The sequence below is a fragment of the Hyla sarda genome, chromosome 3 (assembly GCF_029499605.1).
Source record: "Hyla sarda isolate aHylSar1 chromosome 3, aHylSar1.hap1, whole genome shotgun sequence".
Classification (NCBI taxonomy): Eukaryota; Metazoa; Chordata; class Amphibia; order Anura; family Hylidae; genus Hyla; species Hyla sarda.
In genome coordinates, this window is record NC_079191.1 from 328,057,445 (window position 1) to 328,076,173 (window position 18,729).

The following is an 18,729-nucleotide window of genomic DNA, read 5'->3' on the forward strand; positions in this document are numbered from 1 at the left end:
TTTGGAAAGTTGGGAGACTACACTACTCAATATGAGTCAAAATCAGAGAGAAACTAAAGGAATATTTTGTTTACACGGTTTTCTTTGAAATTGCTGGTCAGAACAATGTGAAAATTAGCACACATGTTCGTGATCACTTTCTGTACCACATTTGATCACATGGTTTGGCCTCCATATTGGATTGCGCAATATTTTGCAAGCATACTTTTCTCTTAAATTACTGGTCAGAACAATGTGAACATTAGCAGTCAGGTCCATGATCACCTTTTACACCATCAGGGGTCACAGCTACCTTGTGCTATAAGGCTGGGTTCACACTACGTTTTCTCCCATACGGGAGCGCATACGGCAGGGGGGAGCTAAAACCTTGCGCTCCCGTATGCCTTCGTATGCGCTCCCGTGTGTCATTCATTTCAATGAGCCGGCCGGAGTGAAACGTTCGGTCCGGTTGGCTCATTTTTGCGCCGTATGCGCTTATACGACCGGACCTCAAACCGTGGTTGACCACAGTTTTAGGTCCGGGGGAAAAGCGCATACGGAGCAAAAATGAGCCGACCGGACCGAACGTTTCACTCCGGCCGGCTCATTGAAATGAATGACACACGGGAGCGCATACGAAGGCATACGGGAGCGCGAGGTTTTAGCTCCCCCCTGCCGTATGCGCTCCCGTATGGGAGAAAACGTAGTGTGAACCCACCCTAACTCAGCTTTGCAGCTTGGCCACCTGAATTGCTGCTTGCAGCTATATTTTATATTGTTTTGATGTGCTCAATGTTACTTATTGTCTAAGATTATATATAAATAAATACTTGAGGGGCAGTTTCCTTTTACGTTTACTGATGTAAATTTGAATATACAGAGACACTGAAAACTCCTATATAAGCTCCTATATATGGAAAAATGCCCAGCTTCATTGGCTTTTACTCCAAATTGGACATTCTGATTATTTTACTTTCAAATTGACAATTAATATAAATGTATCTTTGTTTCTTATTTTTTAGAGGAGTTGTATGAAATTACTATGACATGAATGGTTTCATTCGGAAACAGCCCCTAGACTATGTTGAAGCTACTATAATTTGCAATATTTTGGACAGAAGCGGAGCTGTTTCCTGTAGAAATTAGACACGTTTTTGTAATGTCGTAGAACTTATAGTTTTTTTTTATTTATTTTATTCGCTAATGCAAAAAAGACAGCAATTCAGTATGTCCTGCTTTTTGAGGGTACTGGCGTAACTGCTCACTGGTTCACTCTGAGCTTTCCATTTTAGTGGTGTAATTGTGCAGTCTCCCAAGCCACTTGGATAGTAGATTTTATACCTATATTTCTTCCTGTTATATATTCCTTGTGCTATTCATTAGGAGAATCATTCTTTGAAGGTTGAACAAAAGACTTGTGGGTGTTGGACAATAATGGCGTCCAAGCTTTTCTTCTCGCCACCTTTAAAATGATCTATGGAAGTAGAAAATAATGGACTTTTAGACACTCAGTAACATAAGAGGGAGAAAGATAAAGAAATGGTAAAAGATCACAGGTACAGGAGTCAAACCATTTAAAATCCTTGTGAATAAAGAAATCTTTTTGATCAGCAAGCATTCTTAAACCTTTAAATAACTCTAAAATGTCACCGGTCTTTGTTAAAGGCCATCCAGCTGTCTTGTAGGCACTTTATGCATGCACATTAAATAATATTGCTTGTTGTATTTATGTGGTTCAGGCACATTTGTTTCAAACTTTTTTTTCCTCATTTAAATGTTTTATTTAAACAGTTAAAGTATACAGAAAAGAAAAAAATAAGGTGGGGGGGGGGGGGTAATATACACCACAGGTATAACATATATGGTAAGCATAAACAAGAATGCATGCACACGGACAAGATATTACAAATGCACAATTAAGAATAATCACAGGGAAAAAAATACTATGACTGTACATAATACATAAGAATAACAAAAGTCTTGAAGGGTTACTCCACTGGCAGCGTTGCGAACACGCTGCGGGGGTCGGTTACGCCCCCCTCGTGACATCATGTCACGCCCCCTCAATGCTAGTCTATGCCAGGGGGCGTGATGGCCCTTACGTCCCCTCCCATAGACTTGCACTGAGGGGCGGGGCTGGATGTCATGAGTGGGCGTGGCCAGCCCCTGCAACACACACAGCATTCGGAACTAAATGTTCCCAACGCTGGCCAGTGGAGTAACCCTCTAATGAGAATAGTTCCCTTTAAGGGGACATGACCCAGATGGAAAGGAGGCTGGAAAGAATGAGAATGAAAAGAACATGATGATATGTCTGGGAAACCAAAGCAAGTGTGATAGGTTTATAAAAGTAACAAGAGGAAGATGATAAAAATAGTGAAACCAAAAAGGAAAGATCCACTACAAATCTGAGAACAGCATGAAAGAGCAATAAAGAGGAGGAAAAAAAGGAATGCGTAACTGGATGTATGTTTTAAAGGGTACCTAAAGTATTTAAAAACCTCTGACATCCGAGCAACATGTACTGATTGGTGGGATCCAGTCCTGTTTGTATCTGCTTATCATTGCTAGGCTCTGTTCAGAGAGTGGTGCGAGCAGGGTTTGGATTCAGAAAACTTTCTAGTTGTTTATTTTTTATTTAACCCCTTAAGGACAAAGCCCATTTTCACCTTAAGGACCAGGCCAATTTTATTTTAGCGTTTTAGTTTTTTCCTCCTCACCTTCTAAAATCCATAACTCTTTTATATTTCCATCTACAGACCCATATAAAGGCTTGTTTTTTGCATGACCAATTGTACTTTGTAATGAAACCTCTCATTTTACCATAAAATGTACGGCGAAATGTACAAGGAAATTTTAATGAAAACCACAATTTTGCACATTTTGGAGGGTTTGGTTTTCACACTGTACAGTTTATGGTAAAAATGACATGTTTTCATGACACGATACCCATGGCTAGATAATTTTATATTTTTGTACCGTTTAAAAAAAAGTCTAAAACTTTTTGTTCAAAATCAGTAATCTAAAATTGCCCTATTTTGACCACCTATAACTTTTTCATTTTTCCGTGTATATATGAGGGCTTTTTCTTTTGCGCCATCATCTGTACTTTTTATCAATACCACATTTGTATATAAAAAAACTTTTAGATAATTTTTTATAATTTTTTGGGGAATAAAATGTGACTAAAAAGCAAAATTTTTGGCCTTTTTTTTTTTTATTTTTTTTTTTATGTTTACGCCGTTCACCATACGGGATCATTAACATTATATTATGATAGTTTGGAAATTTACGCACGCAGCAATACCAAATATGTTTATTTAAAAAAAAAGTTTGGGGGTAAAATGGGAAAAACTGACAATTTTCATTTTTATTGGGGGAGGGGATTTTTAACTTTTTTTTACTTTTTATTTTAACATTTTTCTCTTTTTTTTTTTTACAATTTTTATCTATCTATAGCAATCATTTGATTGCTAATACTATGCATAGGACATAGCACTGATCAGTATTATTGGCTATCTCCTGCTCTGGTCTACTCGATCTCAGACCCAGAGCAGGAGACGCCGGGAGATGGACGAAGGCATTACAGATGATCAGATTGCTGCACAGCGCTGTGGTCGATTTGATCATCTATTTTAACATGTGCACTGCCGCAGATGCCATGATCTGTACTGATCACGGCATCTGAGGGGTTAATGGCAAGCATCCGCGCGATCGTGGATGTCGGCCATTACCGGCGGAAAGCAGCCGGAACCTGCTGTGTATGACGCGAGCACTGCTCCGATGCTCGTGGTCATACACAGGACATAAATGTACATCCTGGTGCGCTAAGTGCCAGGATGTACATTTACGTCTGTGGTCATTAAGGGGTGAAAGGGGTACTTTGCCCCTATACATCTTATCCCCCTCCAAAGGTTAGGGAATAAGATGTCTGATCTCAGGGGGGGGGGGGGCTGGCCGCTGGGACCCCGTGATCTCCGGGTTGGCACTGCGGCATTTCAAACACAGAAGCTTGGGTGGTTCCGTGTTCATGACATCACGCCATGCCCCCTCCATTCATGTACTAGTTTTGAGTCTGGAAAGTGAAGATGCAATGTATTTTTTCAAGGGTTCCAAAAACGTTGTTGTAGCCAGCGTACAGTTAGAGATTGTGGTAGTATTGTCCAATCAGTGGCATCTGGCACAGGAGATTTAAACTTCTCACTGATCCATGCCTGAGGGAATGGAACATTACTCAGCAGTAAAGGTAGAGTGGACCCCCGTTCAGCAGGTATTTGGTGCTGGAAAGATGTGGCAAGCTGGCTGCAGAGCTTATAAAAAGCTATTTTCTCCTCAATGACTGAACAGGTAGTGGAAATTGCCCCCCCCCCCCCCCCCCCCCCCCGTTCCTTTTTTTTTTGCTGTTGAAAAGCCTTGGCAAGCTGGCTGTGTAGTTTCCCTTTATAAAAATCCAATTTAGCCCCACTCTTGGAATGCAAAAGAAATCCCCCACTCTTGCTTGATACTGAGGATCTAAGAGCGTGGCTATCCAGTAATTATCTCTTGCCTTAAAGCGCTTAATTTGCCTGTAAGTGCATAAGCAAGACAGCATACAATTCACTTTCCTTGCCAGCTTTTCTGAGGGCTTGGCTTGTTCTGCCTCTAGTCCATACTGCCAAGGTTGGTCATCATGGTTCTCATTGCCAACATCATTATCACTGTCAACTTGTGTAGGTTTTGTATCCCCTTTCCCCACATTCATACTTCTACCAGCCAGATGTGATCCTTTCTCCATCCCTCCTTGCTCAATCATGACCGTGAGTGTTTGCTCCAAATGGAATATCAGCATAACATCCCTAATTCCACTGTTGTCCTTGCTAATAAATCTTGTTGCCTCTTTGAAAGGACTGAGCATGTGATAGTTGTCTCTGATTAGCTGCCATTGCCTTAACTAAAAGTCACACTAGCTCCAAAATCTGTCTGTCTGCTGCATTAGACCATTTTTTATACCATTTTGGCATTGTAGGTCAAGGAGGGCATGTTTAAAAGCGAAAGCTAACTTTCCTGCTTATAGCCAGAAAAATTAGACTACCACAATCTTGTGCCATAGTCACACTGAGCCTGCCAGAAATGTTTGACAACAAGATTTCACACATGTGCCATACAGACAGAGGGTGTCATGCCAACTAGATGCAGGGCAGCCACAATGTTTATGTCGTTATCGGGAACCACGTTTCCCAATCTCAGATTATGTCCAGACAGCCAGTGTCACACTTCCTGCTGCAGACATGGCAGTGACTTCTTCACTGTGTGGCTTTACTTGTCCATGCTTAGTAGATGTAATACAGCACGGAAGTGCTTGACTTTGCATGAAAAAAAGAGGGTAGGGAGGATAAGCGGCAAATGTCAGAAGTTAAACCAGATTGGTGAAGCTGTGGAGATGTCACTTTTTTTTTCTGCAAGATGTTGACCCAGTGGGCTAAAAAAGACATGCATTGGGCTAAAAAAGACATGCATAGCTACTACTCCAAGTTTCTACTGTGGCATGCACAACTGCAGGGAGTGGCCCACCATTTCTGCCACATGATTGTGCAAAGCGGGGGCTGCCTTTTTTGGCAAAATAATGGTAACTAGTTATGGACTGGGCACACCCCATTAGTGAGTCAACTAGATGGTACGGTAGCGGTTCACTCTCAATGCTTTCAGTGAGCCTTTCTGCTAAACCCAGGTAGTAATATTATATGTTTGATTAAACCCAGAAAATACACACTTCATGTTCACACTCAATGCTTTTAAATGCACATTTATGTTAAACCCAGGTATAAAAGCTATATGTTTGATTAAACCCCCAAAAAATACATGTTACTTGGCCTAAGGACCAGGCCCATTTTGGCCTTGAGGGACAAGGCCAATTTTATTTTTGTATTTTCATTTTTTGCTCCTCACTTCTAAAAATCATATCTCTTTTATTTCCACCCACAGACCCATTTGATGGCTTGTTTTTTGCATCACCAATTTTACTTTGTAATGACATCATTTATTTCACCATAAAATGTACGACACAACCAAAAAATTATTATTTACGTAGGAAAATTGAAAAGAAAACCGCAATTTAGCAAATTTTGGAAGGTTTTGTTTTCACGCTGTACACTTTACGGTAAAAATGACATGTTTTCTTTATTCTGTGGGTCAATATGTTTAAAATTATACACATTTTATATGCTTTACTATAATTGTACCAAATCTCAAACTATTAGTATGTTTGAAATTGCCCTATTTTGACCACATATAACCTTCTAATTTTTCAACTTTGAATGCCGCGTCTAAAGGGTTAATAGCGCGCGCTATTAGCCACGGGTCCCGGCCGTTGTTAGAGGCGCGGCCCCGCCGTGGCCCCGCGTTATAGATCGGGAGCGGACACATGAAACTGAAACCATGCCGGTTAGCTCAGTGGGCTGTTCGGGATAGCCGCGGAGAAATTGCGGCATCCCGAACAGCTTACAGGACAGCAGGAGGGTCCCTACCTGCCTCCTCGCTGTCCGATCGCCGAATGACTGCTCAGTGCCTGAGATCCAGGCATGAGCAGTCAAGCGGCAGAATCATCGATCACTGGTTTCTTATGAGAAACCAGTGATCAATGTAAAAGATCAGTGTGTGCAGTGTTATAGGTCCCTATGGGAGCTATAACACTGCAAAAAAAAAGTGGGAAAAAAAATGAATAAATATCATTTAACCCCTTCCCTATTAAAAGTTTGAATCACCCCCCTTTTCCCATTAAAAAAAAACTACAGTGTAATAAAAATAAACATATATGGTATCGCCACGTGCGGCAATGTCTGAATTATAAAAATATATAGTTAATTAAACCGCACGGTCAATGGCGTGCGCGCAAAAAAATTCCAAAGTCCAAAATAGTGCATTTTTGGTCACTTTTTATATCATGAAAAAATAAAAAATAAGTCTTATCAATACAAAAATGGTACCGTTAAAAAGCGATCAATAAATCCTATCAATGCAAAAATGGTACCGTTAAAAACTTCAGATCACGGCGCAAAAAATGAGTCCTCATACACGGAAAAATAAAAAGTTATAGGGGTCAGAAATGACAATTTTAAACGTATTAATTTTCCTGCATGAAGTTATGATTTTTTTCCAGAAGTACGACAAAATCAAACCTATATAAGTAGGGTATCATTTTAACCGTATGGACCTACAGAATAAATATCAGGTGTCATTTTTACCCAAAAAATTTACTACGTAGAAACGTTTCTGTTTCACCGTAGATTTTTGGGCAAAATGACTGATGTCAATACAAAGTAGAATTGGAGGCGCAAAAAATAAGCCATCATTTGGATTTTTTGGTGCAAAATTTAAAGAGTTATGATTTTTTAAAGGCAAGGAGGAAAAAACGAATATGCAAAAACGGAAAACCCCCCGGTCCTTAAAGGGTAGCTCCCACCATCCTATTTTTTTTTCTGCTAGCCCTTACGCCCCCCCCCCCCCCCCCCCCCGCTACGGCACTAGCCCGTTCACTCCTACCCTTGCTAGGTCTTCAGTGACACTGCTGGTTGGGATTTGCGGTGCACCAACTGGACAAAGTAATGCAGGTAACATGAGGCCTCTGTCTGAGGTCAGCCAACTTATCAAGGCTTTGCTCAGTTTGCTTTCAAATTCTGTTGGTTTTGTGAAGGGTTTTTGGGATCAGTAGTTCCTGCTTTCTCTCTCTCTCTCTCTCTCTCTCTCTCTCTCTCCCTCTCTCAGCTTTCTCTCTCCATGATGGCGGCTGCAATGCAGTGCATAGGGCTTAATTAGCCTCTTCAACCAACCCTATGCTGTCTGCTGATTGGCCTGAGAACTGTATATCACATAAATGCAAGCAATGATTGGATAACCTGAGGTCATGTGATCTTGCTGCTAGTTGCAAGGCATGCTGGGCTACCCTGACCCCATATCAGTGTCCCCAGTACTTCCCCCAATCATTCAGGCTTAAAAACACTGTGTTCCCCACCCTTCTTGCTACTATTACCCCCATTGCCAGGCTCGCACAAGTTCAAAACTTCTGTGAGACAAATTAACCGTAAAGTTAACCGGATAATGTTGCCTGTGACCTGAATGGTTTCTTTCTTGTTTGTTTGTTTTTTTTTTGTTTTTTTTTGCCTGCACCTGTTCATCTTTTGTTTATTGGTTGTGCTACTCTCTTTGGACTTCTTTTTAATTTAATTTCAAATATAAATATAGATAGACAATAGATAGATAGATGACTTTTACATAATATACATGTTTGCTGAATTTTATGATACATTCAGCAGCGCCAACCCATCTGTACTTCTCCTATAAACATTTCTATAGATTTCAAGTATATCCTGCACAGAACATTGTATTATGTAAAGAGTTAATTAGTTCTACAGTACACTTATCCAATATTCCGTTGCATTTTCACATTTTACAAATCCACAACTGGGTGAGCTTATCCATTCTAAGCTCTAACCAACTGCTCACTGTACTGTGAGTTCCTTCTTGCACATCATAATGGAAATGTGCAGAAGTGGGTCGATAGCTCAAAAAAAGCAATTTTTTTACCCAGTGGGAATGAAATATCCACAGCAGTGTTATATGAAATAGAAGTCAGGCATGTTCATACCTTACATTATGAATTATTTATTTGCTGTTAAAATGATTAAAGCTTCTTATCTGTCCCATACTTAATAAATAGGTAATGTCAGTCACACTAAACCTGACACTGCAAGTATATGAAAGAAAATCTTGGTAATCAATGGTGATAATTAGGTTCCTTATGAGAAAGACCCTTGAAAGTCTTTACTTTGCTTTCCTACTTTAATTTGAGTTATTGACTATTGAGCACAGTTATGTGACACAAAAGGCATTTCACAGTGCAAATGCCATGTTAATATTTAAAGGGAATCTTCCATCAGTTTTATTTATATCCCAAACCACGGGCAGCATGAAATACACCAAATAATCATAGTCAGGCTGGAATGTAACTTTTTTTTTTTTGGGGGGGGGGGGGGGGGAACGGCAAGAAAGACGCCAATTCTGCCACATGGCGTTTTTTCGGCCACAAAACGCTGCAGCCAGATGTTACCTAGAAAACAAAGAGAAATCGCCAAATTCTTTTTCCACTTGTCGTGTTTCAGTTTGGTGTTTTTTCACTCTTTTTTGGCGTTTTTTAGCTCCTTGGAGGTTTTACAAAATTGCAGCATGTTTAGCCTATGGCTTTTTTTCCCTGAAATTGTGACATTTTTCTCCCAAGTCTATGGAAGTAAAAAAACGCCAAGAAAAACGCCATGTGGGTTTTAACTTTGGTGTTTTTGCAAACGGTTTTTATTCTCTTTTGGACTTTAGCGATCAAAAAAAGTGATGGAGATACCTTTTTAAAGAAAATTTTGGAGGGTACCATAAAAAAATAATAATAATAAAAAAAATACAGTAGTGATGGGAAAATTGTATTTAACAAAATGTATCTTTTCTATAACAAAATTTTTATAAATTTTTAAACAGGCATCAATTTATGTGGGTGGGCAGGACACAAAAAATAATAATAATAAAAATGTAGTATGTGTGTGTTTTTCACTTTTTTTCAGAAAAGAAGATTGCAGCAGCACACTTGGTCAAAAAATGGAGGCTCTTAGCACTAAGAGCCTCCATTTTTTGACCAAGTGTGCATCTGCAATCTTCTTTTTTGTATACTCTGTATTTGCCACAGCAGCGTGCACCCGTGTATTAGGTTGTTGTGCTGGCTATTTTTCTTTTTGCTTGTATGTACAACTCAGGGGGAATGGCACCCTCTTTAGCTGTGCACCCCTCCCCTTTTTCACAGGAGGTGTTTTAAATTGATAATGGATCCAGCATGTCACCCAGTCAGAGGCTATATGCCCAACAGAGGTGAGTGGTTATGAGTGTTAGGCTCAGAATTTGTGTTAGGGTCCAATCCTAAATGAGGCCACCTCCGCGTGGTCAATGGGGGGGACATGTTTTGATCAAAAAGTGAGCTAAGAGCCTCCATTTTTTTGACCAAGTGTGCTGCTGCAATCTTCTTTTTTTTTTAATACTATACTTGATACATGTTTGTATTGGCTGTTTACTATTTTGCTGTGTTTTAAAATTCAAGGCCAGCATAAATCTAAAAAGCATCAAGAGTAAGTAGGATAAGGCATTTCCCAAGCAGTAAATATGTAGATTCTAATTCATTACACATCTTTACTTCTTATTATCTCTTTAGTGTAGGGTCACATGTGCCATATTTTGCTGTGTATTTTCTGCAGCCAATTTTGCTTTCCATTGATTTCAATGGGTAGGAAAATATGCAACAAAATACGGCATGTATCACCTACATTCTTTCAGATTAAAACCAGATACTGAAACTGTTTCTGTTTACCAATTGTAAATAATTAAATTCAATTTTTGGTATGTTATTATATAGACATCCATTTGTCTAAGCTGCTATTAGCAACATTTAGAGATATGCTTTACAGCAAGTCCCATGAGTCTAGACACAATCGACTAGAGCCGACCCCATTCACTTCCATGGAAAAGTTTTCTAGACATGCACTGTGACCTGTGCAGAAGTCATTGTGAAGGGAAGCATGAGCTCTGACCATCACCTTTTGTAAATTGCCTGATCCAGACTTATCTATATACTAGCCATGATTCATTGTAATCTTTTCGGTTATTATTAAGGGGAAACAAATAAAAGCTTCTGCTGAATGACCTATTGTTTTGATAAAATTTTTATGTTAAACAATTTTTTTAAGAATATATTTATCTTATGTTATTTTTCACTATCTATGTTATAAAATAATCCTAAAATTTAGCAGTTCTAATTCTGGCTACGCACCGTGATCTCAACACGGGTCAGAGAGTATACCTAGAAACATCTCCTATACATGAATGAATGAATGATGAATGATGAATAGGGTCTCCTCCAGACTATTGTGCCTATGTGTTCATAATAAAAACCCTATTTATCTAATAAAGCTTTTTGTTATCCTACATTCCCTCAGATATTTTTCCTAAAAGGCAGTAAAGTCTTAAAGGGGTTCTCCACTGCTTTAACCTTCTTGTGGCAGTTAGGTAGTACTGTGGCTATATGTTATTACCCCTTTGTTTCCTGCTGGTAACACTACTGTAGTTGGGTTATTTTTTACCTTATTTTCAAACCCGGAAGCTGGTTACTTCATTAGTTTGGCTTTTTTGGACCACTGTTTTTTTCAGCCACCGCAATCTTTCCATCGCTACGTCACCCTGCAGGGTGTTGTGTTGGAGGCCAGCCTGCCCCACCCTCCGTACGTGCCCGCCTCCCACACTGATGAATATTCCACCGTCATAATCGCGGACCTCCTTCCTTTCAGCTTCTTATAAGCTGATTGCTGATTGGGCTGCTCGCGGTGAATCGGCTCCGTTGTTGGGCGCATGCGCAGTTCTTCCTCAGTCGGTCGGGTCATCTGCCCATGTGCCATTGTGTTTTCAGCTTCGGGACTGACGCATTGGGGTATTGTTAACACTAACCGTGCCAGAGGGGAGTCCCTGTGTGCTGGACAGCTCCCGAAGGTTTGCTAGGCGCTCTCTGGTAGATGACCCTCCCGACCGAGAACGAACTGCGCATGCGCCCAACAACGGAGCCGATTCGCCGTTAGCAGCCCAATCAGCAATCAGCATATAAGAAGCTGAAAGGAAGGAGGTCCGTGATTATGACGGTCGTCCTCCAACACAACACCCTGCAGGGTGACGTAGCGAAGCAAAGATGGCGGCGGCTGAAAAAAAACAGTGGTCGAAAAAAGCCAGCAAACTAATGAAGTAACCAGCTTCCGGGTTTGAAAATAAGGTCAAAAATAACCCAACTACAGTAGCGTTACCAGCAGGAAACAAAGGGGTACTAACATATAGCCACAGTACTACCTAACTGCCCCAAGAAGCAGTGGAGAACCCCTTTAATGTTACATTATTATTTGTTTCATGAATTAGTTTATATCTGCATATAGGACCAAAATTATAGATAAAAATGAAATAGTTTAAATTGTTTAACATAATAACTACTGTAAATATGTCAGGCATAAATGTTTTTCTCATACTGAGCAATGTATTAAAAATAAAATCAAAAGTGTTGCAAGCATCCAGAATAATAAAAACTGTGAAAAATAACATAGAATAAAAAAACAATCAGGAAATTGAGGTAATTTTCATCTTTCATTAAAAAAAATAATAAATAAATGGAAAAAAAAACAATCAGAAGTCAGTTTTTATCACAGCACAAGTTATTTTTATGGAAGTGGCAGATGATGTCTACGTCTAGAGGCAGAGTTGTTTCTTAACATGTATTTCATAATCTATTTTATTTATAAAGTAATGTCACATATACGGTATGGATTAATGGTACATGTATTATATGTTTAAACAAGGATAAAATCACAAGGGAAAGAACTGTTAACAGCTATTTCGATGTTCTGTCCTACAATTACAATCACTTTACTAAGGATAAGTGGGAAAGAAAAATATGCAATAAAAGGGTTTTCTCTTCTTTAGAGGTTATGGCATATAGCTAGGATATGCCATCCCTTGACAATCCGTGCAACAGCAAAGAAAAGAAGGGGTTACACTAAGCAATGAACTTCTGCTATTGCTTATGATGATGATGACAAAAAGGAAGGAGGAGTAAGAGATTATAGTTGTTGTGACACAGGGTGGTGTTAGTGGAAATACCTGATCACTTTGTGACGCCAGGGCACCGTTATCCTATACATGGACCGAGGTTGGGGACAGCTTCTCCTGGCCCAGACATGGGGAGTAAATGAACACACCGACATCAGGTTATGGATAACTGTCTTTACTGAGCTGGTGCAGATGATAATACACGTACAGCTGGCTTTAGGTGAAAGAGTGCAGCGTAACCCCTTGGGAGTCTTGTTGCCTTACTGGGACTTGTGGTGCTTACACCAAACAGATTAATGCTGACTTTTGCAGCATTAGAACTGAACTCAACTAGAACTGGGGTAACTCCTCCCCCACTACTCTATATAGGGGAGAGTTTAGGGGTTCCCATTGTCAGGATCACATTGGGTTCACTGTTCTCATTTAAAGGTACAGTAACATAGTAATAACATATATACATAATAGCAGAACAACAATAGCAGAATTAATTTAGGAAAATATATTATTTAACATCAGAATGTAAACACAATTGATTAAACAGTTGGTGGGCCCAACACCATATGCTACCAAGCTGCCCGAGACAGTCCAAAGCCACAGGACAGCTATTGGTGCTGGGACACCACATATTTAGGAGGCAGCAATGTGTACAGTAGTACTAAGAGTGGTGTTTACACAGGGAAATGTGGCTATAACTTTATGGGTGCTCAGAAATAAGATTTGCTGATCATAGTTCTAGCTGAGCCAGTCATCCCCACCTCACACTTTCTATGTTAAATCTTTCTTGGTATCTCTGTTTCTAGAGAAAGACAGTGGACAGCAAATTGTGGGAGATGGAGGTGCCTAATGACCCAGACTTTAGGGCTTCTTTTCTGGGGTAAGAAGTTGTTTTTGGGATATAAATGAGTTACAAATATGTTAGGAATCAAATAGGATATCACTTGGAGAAAAGTAGTTTGAAACAGCAGTGGCCATTTAAATATCCTATGTACAATATTTCTGAGATGTTCAGAGAAATTGACTGGATATACCTAAAACCCACATACTGAACCGTTAGGTTTGATACCGAACACAAAGTGCCAGGAAAGCACAAGACACAAAAACAACATAATTAAAACTGATTAAAATTGAGTCTTAACTGGTTAAAACTGGCCAGCTTTCCTGATCATAACCAACCTGAAAATATTGGGCAAGAACTGAAATCTGCTGTTGGTAAAATGAACCCTGCAAACACACAATAGCTTGAGAAAATTATGGTTTAAAGGGGTACGCCGCCCCTAGACATCTTATCCCCTATCCAAAGGGTAGGGAATAAAAAATCTGACTGCAGGGATCCCACCGCTGAGACCCTGTTAGGATTCGGCAAGCTGGAGGTGGATCCTCTGTGTCAGAGAGGGATTGGCGTGGACCGTGCCGGCGGACCGGTTCTAAGTTGCTACTGGTATTCACCAGAGCCCGCCGCAAAGCAGGATGGTCTTGCAGCGGCGGTAGCAACCAGGTCGCATCCACCGGCAACGGCTCAACCTCTCTGACTGCGGAGATAGGCGCGGTACAAAAGGACAAGGCAAGAGCAAGGTCGGACGTAGCAGAAGGTCAGGGCAGGCAGCAAGGGTCGTAGTCAGGGGCAACAGCAGAAGGTCTGGAACACAGGCTATGGACATACACTAAACGCTTTCTCTGGCACAAGGCAACAAGATCCGGCCAGGAAGGGAAGGGGAAGTGAGGTTATATAGACAGGGAGAAGGTGGAAGCTAATTAGACTGATTGGGCCAGGCACCAATCATTAGTGCACTGGCCCTTTAAATCTTAGAGAGCTGGCGCGCGCGCCCTAGAGAGCGGAGCCGCGCGCGCCAGAACGTGACAGCCGGGGACCGGGACAGGTAAGTGGCTTGGGATGCGATTCGCGAGCGGGCGCGTCCCGCTATGCGAATCGCATCCCCATCGTGAATGTCAGTGCAGCGCTCTCGGTCAGCGGGTCTGACCGGGGCGCTGCAGAGAGGAGAACGCCGCAAGCGCTCCGGGGAGGAGCAGGGACCCGGAGCGCTCGGCGTAACAGACCCCCTGCAATCTCTTTTTAGACATACCAGGAGTGACTCTAAAACTATCATCATTTTTGTCTGTTGGCTGCATTCTTGGTTTCGGCTAAAAATACTGATCAATATACAGACCAAAACATTACATGAACCCAGTCTTAAAAATACATCACATGAAAATCTGATCAGCATTACAAGTGGTCTTCTCTTTTGGTGAGTTTCCACAGTGTTTATAGGGGTAGTTCAGAAAACTGAACTTTATACACTTATCCTATATACTCAGGATAGAGGATAAGTGTCTGATCGGCGGGAGTTCGACCACTGGGCCAACGATCGCTGGGTCTCCCTGCGATCTCCTGTACAAGGCCCTGGCTACTTACATGTCCTCGGAGCAACATGGCCCCCACCATCCCAGAAGTATGAAAGTAACAGTCTGCTCAGCAAATCACCGGCTGCAGTGATGTCCCGTCTCATCCGGTGACTAACTGAGCAGGCCATCACTTGTGTTGGCCCAGTAAGGTGGGGGTCGAAGTGCGTTGAGGACATGTAAGTTGCTGGGGTCCCATGTAGGATATCACAGAGGATTCCATAGGTTGGAGCCTCTATGATAAGGCATCCGTGGATAGGAGATAAGAGTCTAAAAAGTTCAGTTCCCTGGAGTACCCCTTTAATAATTAGCTTATAATACTGCATTAAAGAAACATTTTAGGGCATTAGGGCTTTTTCATAGGAAAGAACATAAACTTTCAGAAGACACGTCTTTTGTTCAGTAGAATAGTAAAACAAGCCACAAAGGTTGTTTCTTCTTCTAAAAGTTATGAGACAAATAACTAGAAGTGTACACATAGGTACCAGCATGTAATGGAGGAAAATCTCTTTTTAAAATAAATTGCAGAAGCAGGCTCGAAAAATTGATAAATGACTATGATGTTCAATCTTAAGGGTGAAGAAGGTGACATCTCTACAATATAACACAAAGCTAAGAGGCCTATACTCCGGCAAAGCAATTCATCGGAGAGAAACAACAACTTAAAGCCACTATGAGTTCAGGTGGGTATTTTGCCATAGCGACAATGTGTGCAATTTCTCTGGAGCCATATAATTAAATTGGATATGACTGTATTAATTTTGCTACTATAACTATACGTAGATATAATTATATGTAGAATGAATACAGCTATGTTGTAGTCGTAATGCAAGGTTGTTGACCTCATTAAAGCTACACTATAATCGTAGCTTAAAAAAAAATATCTCACTTAAAGTTGAATCAATATTAACCAACTTGAATTGTGAATATATTTTAACTCCTTCCCGCAAATGGACATATTTATGTCCACTGCAGGCTCCCGCTGTATGACACTCGCTCAGCAGCTGAGGGTGCATCATTCCCGGTGGGTCCCGATTGCTATCAGCAACCAGGACCCACGGCTAATACCAGACATTTCTGATCAGGCTGATGTCCGGCATTAACCCGTTAGATGCTGCGATCAAAGTTAATTGTGGCATCTAAAAGAGGTAAATTCCGTTCCCCGCTAGCTCAGTAGACTGATCGGGACTGCTGCGGCGAATCCACGGCATCCACTCAACTGAGAGGACAGTGGGAGGCCTCTTACATTGAGTCAGCTATGCCAGGCTGAAGCAATGAAGCACTGATAACACTGATCATTATTTTCCTATGGAAAAGCATTGATCGGTGTATACAATCTAAAGATTGCATGCTATAAAAAAAAAGGAAATATGCATTAACCTCTTCCCTAATAAAATTTTAACCCCTTGGGGACTGAGCCAATTTTGGCCCTAAGGACCAGAGCATTTTTTGCAATTCTGTCCACCATCACTTTAAGCATTAATAACTCTGGGATGATTTTACTTTTGAATTTGATTCCGAGATTGTTTTTTCATGACATATTCTACTTTATTAGTGGTAAATATTTGTCCATTTTTGCATCATTTCTTGGTGAAAAATGTAAAACTTTCATGAAAATTTTGAAAATGTTACATTTTTCTAACTTTGAAACTCTCTACTTATAAGGAAAATGGACATTCCAAATAAATTATATATTGATTCACTATATATTGATTCTAATTTATGTTGGCTGTTACGCCTAGCGCTCCGGGTCCCCGCTCCTCCCCGGAGCGCTCACGGCGTCTCTCTCCCCGCAGCGCCCCGGTCAGTCCCGCTGACCGGGAGCGCTGCACTGTCATGGCCGTCGGGGATGCGATTCGCACAGCGGGACGCGCCCGCTCGCGAATCGCATCCCAGGTCACTTACCCGTCCCGGTCCTCTGCTGTCATGTGCTGGCGCGCGCGGCTCCGCTCTCTAGGGCGCGCGCGCGCCAGCTCTCTGAGACTTAAAGGGCCAGTGCACCAATGATTGGTGCCTGGCCCAATTAGCTTAATTGGCTCCCACCTGCTCCCAGACTATATCTGCTCACTGCCCCTGCACTCCCTTGCCGGATCTTGTTGCCTTGTGCCAGTGAAAGTGTTTAGTGTGTCCAAAGCCTGTGTTACCTGAACTTCTGCTATCCATCTTGACTACGAACCTTGCCGCCTGCCCCGACCTTCTGCTACGTCTGACCTTGCCTCTGCCTAGTCCTTCTGTCCCACGCCTTCTCAGCAGTCAGCGAGGTTGAGCCGTTGCTAGTGGATACGACCTGGTTGCTACTGCCGCAGCAAGACCATCCCGCTTTGCGGCGGGCTCTGGTGAACACCAGTAGCCTCTTAGAACCGGTCCACTAGCACGGTCCACGCCAATCCCTCGCTGACACAGAGGATCCACTACCTGGAAGCCGAATCGTGACAGTAGATCCGGCCATGGATCCCGCTGAGGTGCCGCTGCCAAGTCTCGCTGATCTTCCCACGGTGGTCGCTCAGCAATCGCAGCCGATTGCCCAACAAGGACAGCAGCTGTCGCAGTTGACCGCCATGTTACAGCAACTTCTGCCTCTGCTACAGCAGCAACCATCTCCTCCGCCAGCTCCTGCACCTCCTCCGCAGCGAGTGGCCGCTCCTAGCCTCCGCTTGTCCCTGCCGGACAAATTTGATGGGGACTCTAAACTCTGCCGTGGATTTTTGTCTCAGTGTTCCCTGCATATGGAGATGTTGTCGGACTTGTTTCCTACAGAACGGTCTAAGGTGGCGTTCGTAGTAAGCCTTCTTTCAGGAAAGGCCTTGTCTTGGGCCACACCGCTCTGGGACCGCAATGATCCTGCCACAGCCACAGTCCAGTCCTTCTTCGCTGAAGTCCGGAGTGTCTTCGAGGAGCCAGCCCGAGCTTCTTCTGCCGAGACTGCCCTGTTGAACCTGGTCCAGGGTAATTCTTCAGTGAGCGAGTACGCCATCCAATTTCGTACTCTTGCTTCCGAGTTATCACGGAATAACGAGGCTCTCTGCGCGACCTTTAAAAAAGGCCTATCCAGTCGCATCAAGGATGTGCTGGCCGCACGAGAGATTCCTGCCAACCTCCAAGAACTCATCCATTTGGCTACCCGCATTGACATGCGTTTTTCTGAGCGACACCAAGAGCTCCGCCAGGAAAAAGACTTAGATCTCTGGGCACCTCTCGGACAGCATCCTTTTCAGTCTACGCCTGGGCCTCCCGCCGAGGAGGCCATGCAAGTGGATCGGTCTCGCCTGACCCAGGAAGAGAGGAATCGCCATAGAGAAGAAAATCTCTGTCTGTACTGTGCCAGTACCGAGCATTTCTTGGTGGATTGCCCTATCCGTCCTCCACGTCTGGGAAACGCACGCACCCAGCTCACGTGGGTGTGGCATCTCTTGGTTCTAAGTCTGCTTCTCCACGTCTCACGGTGCCCGTGCGGATTTCTCCTTCAGCCAACTCCTCCCTCTCAGCCATGGCCTGCTTGGACTCTGGTGCCTCTGGGAATTTTATTTTGGAGTCGTTTGTGAATAAATTCCGCATCCCGGTGACCCGTCTCGTCAAGCCGCTCTACATTTCCGCGGTCAACGGAGTCAGATTGGATTGCACCGTGCGTTACCGCACAGAACCCCTCCTGATGTGTATTGGACCCCACCACGAAAGGATTGAGTTATTCGTCCTTCCCAACTGTACCTC

General features: G+C 42.4%; 1 long non-coding RNA gene across 1 annotated transcript in view; it reads right to left on the reverse strand.

The window, feature by feature from the left end:
• Positions 1-1,124: 1,124 nt before the first annotated feature.
• Positions 1,125-18,729, reverse strand: part of LOC130360789 (uncharacterized) — a 38,362-nt gene continuing 20,757 nt past the window's right edge. Inside the window, exon 3 of the long non-coding RNA XR_008890795.1 lies at positions 1,125-1,453. This is a non-coding gene — a long non-coding RNA (uncharacterized LOC130360789). The remainder of the gene's footprint in view (positions 1,454-18,729) is intronic.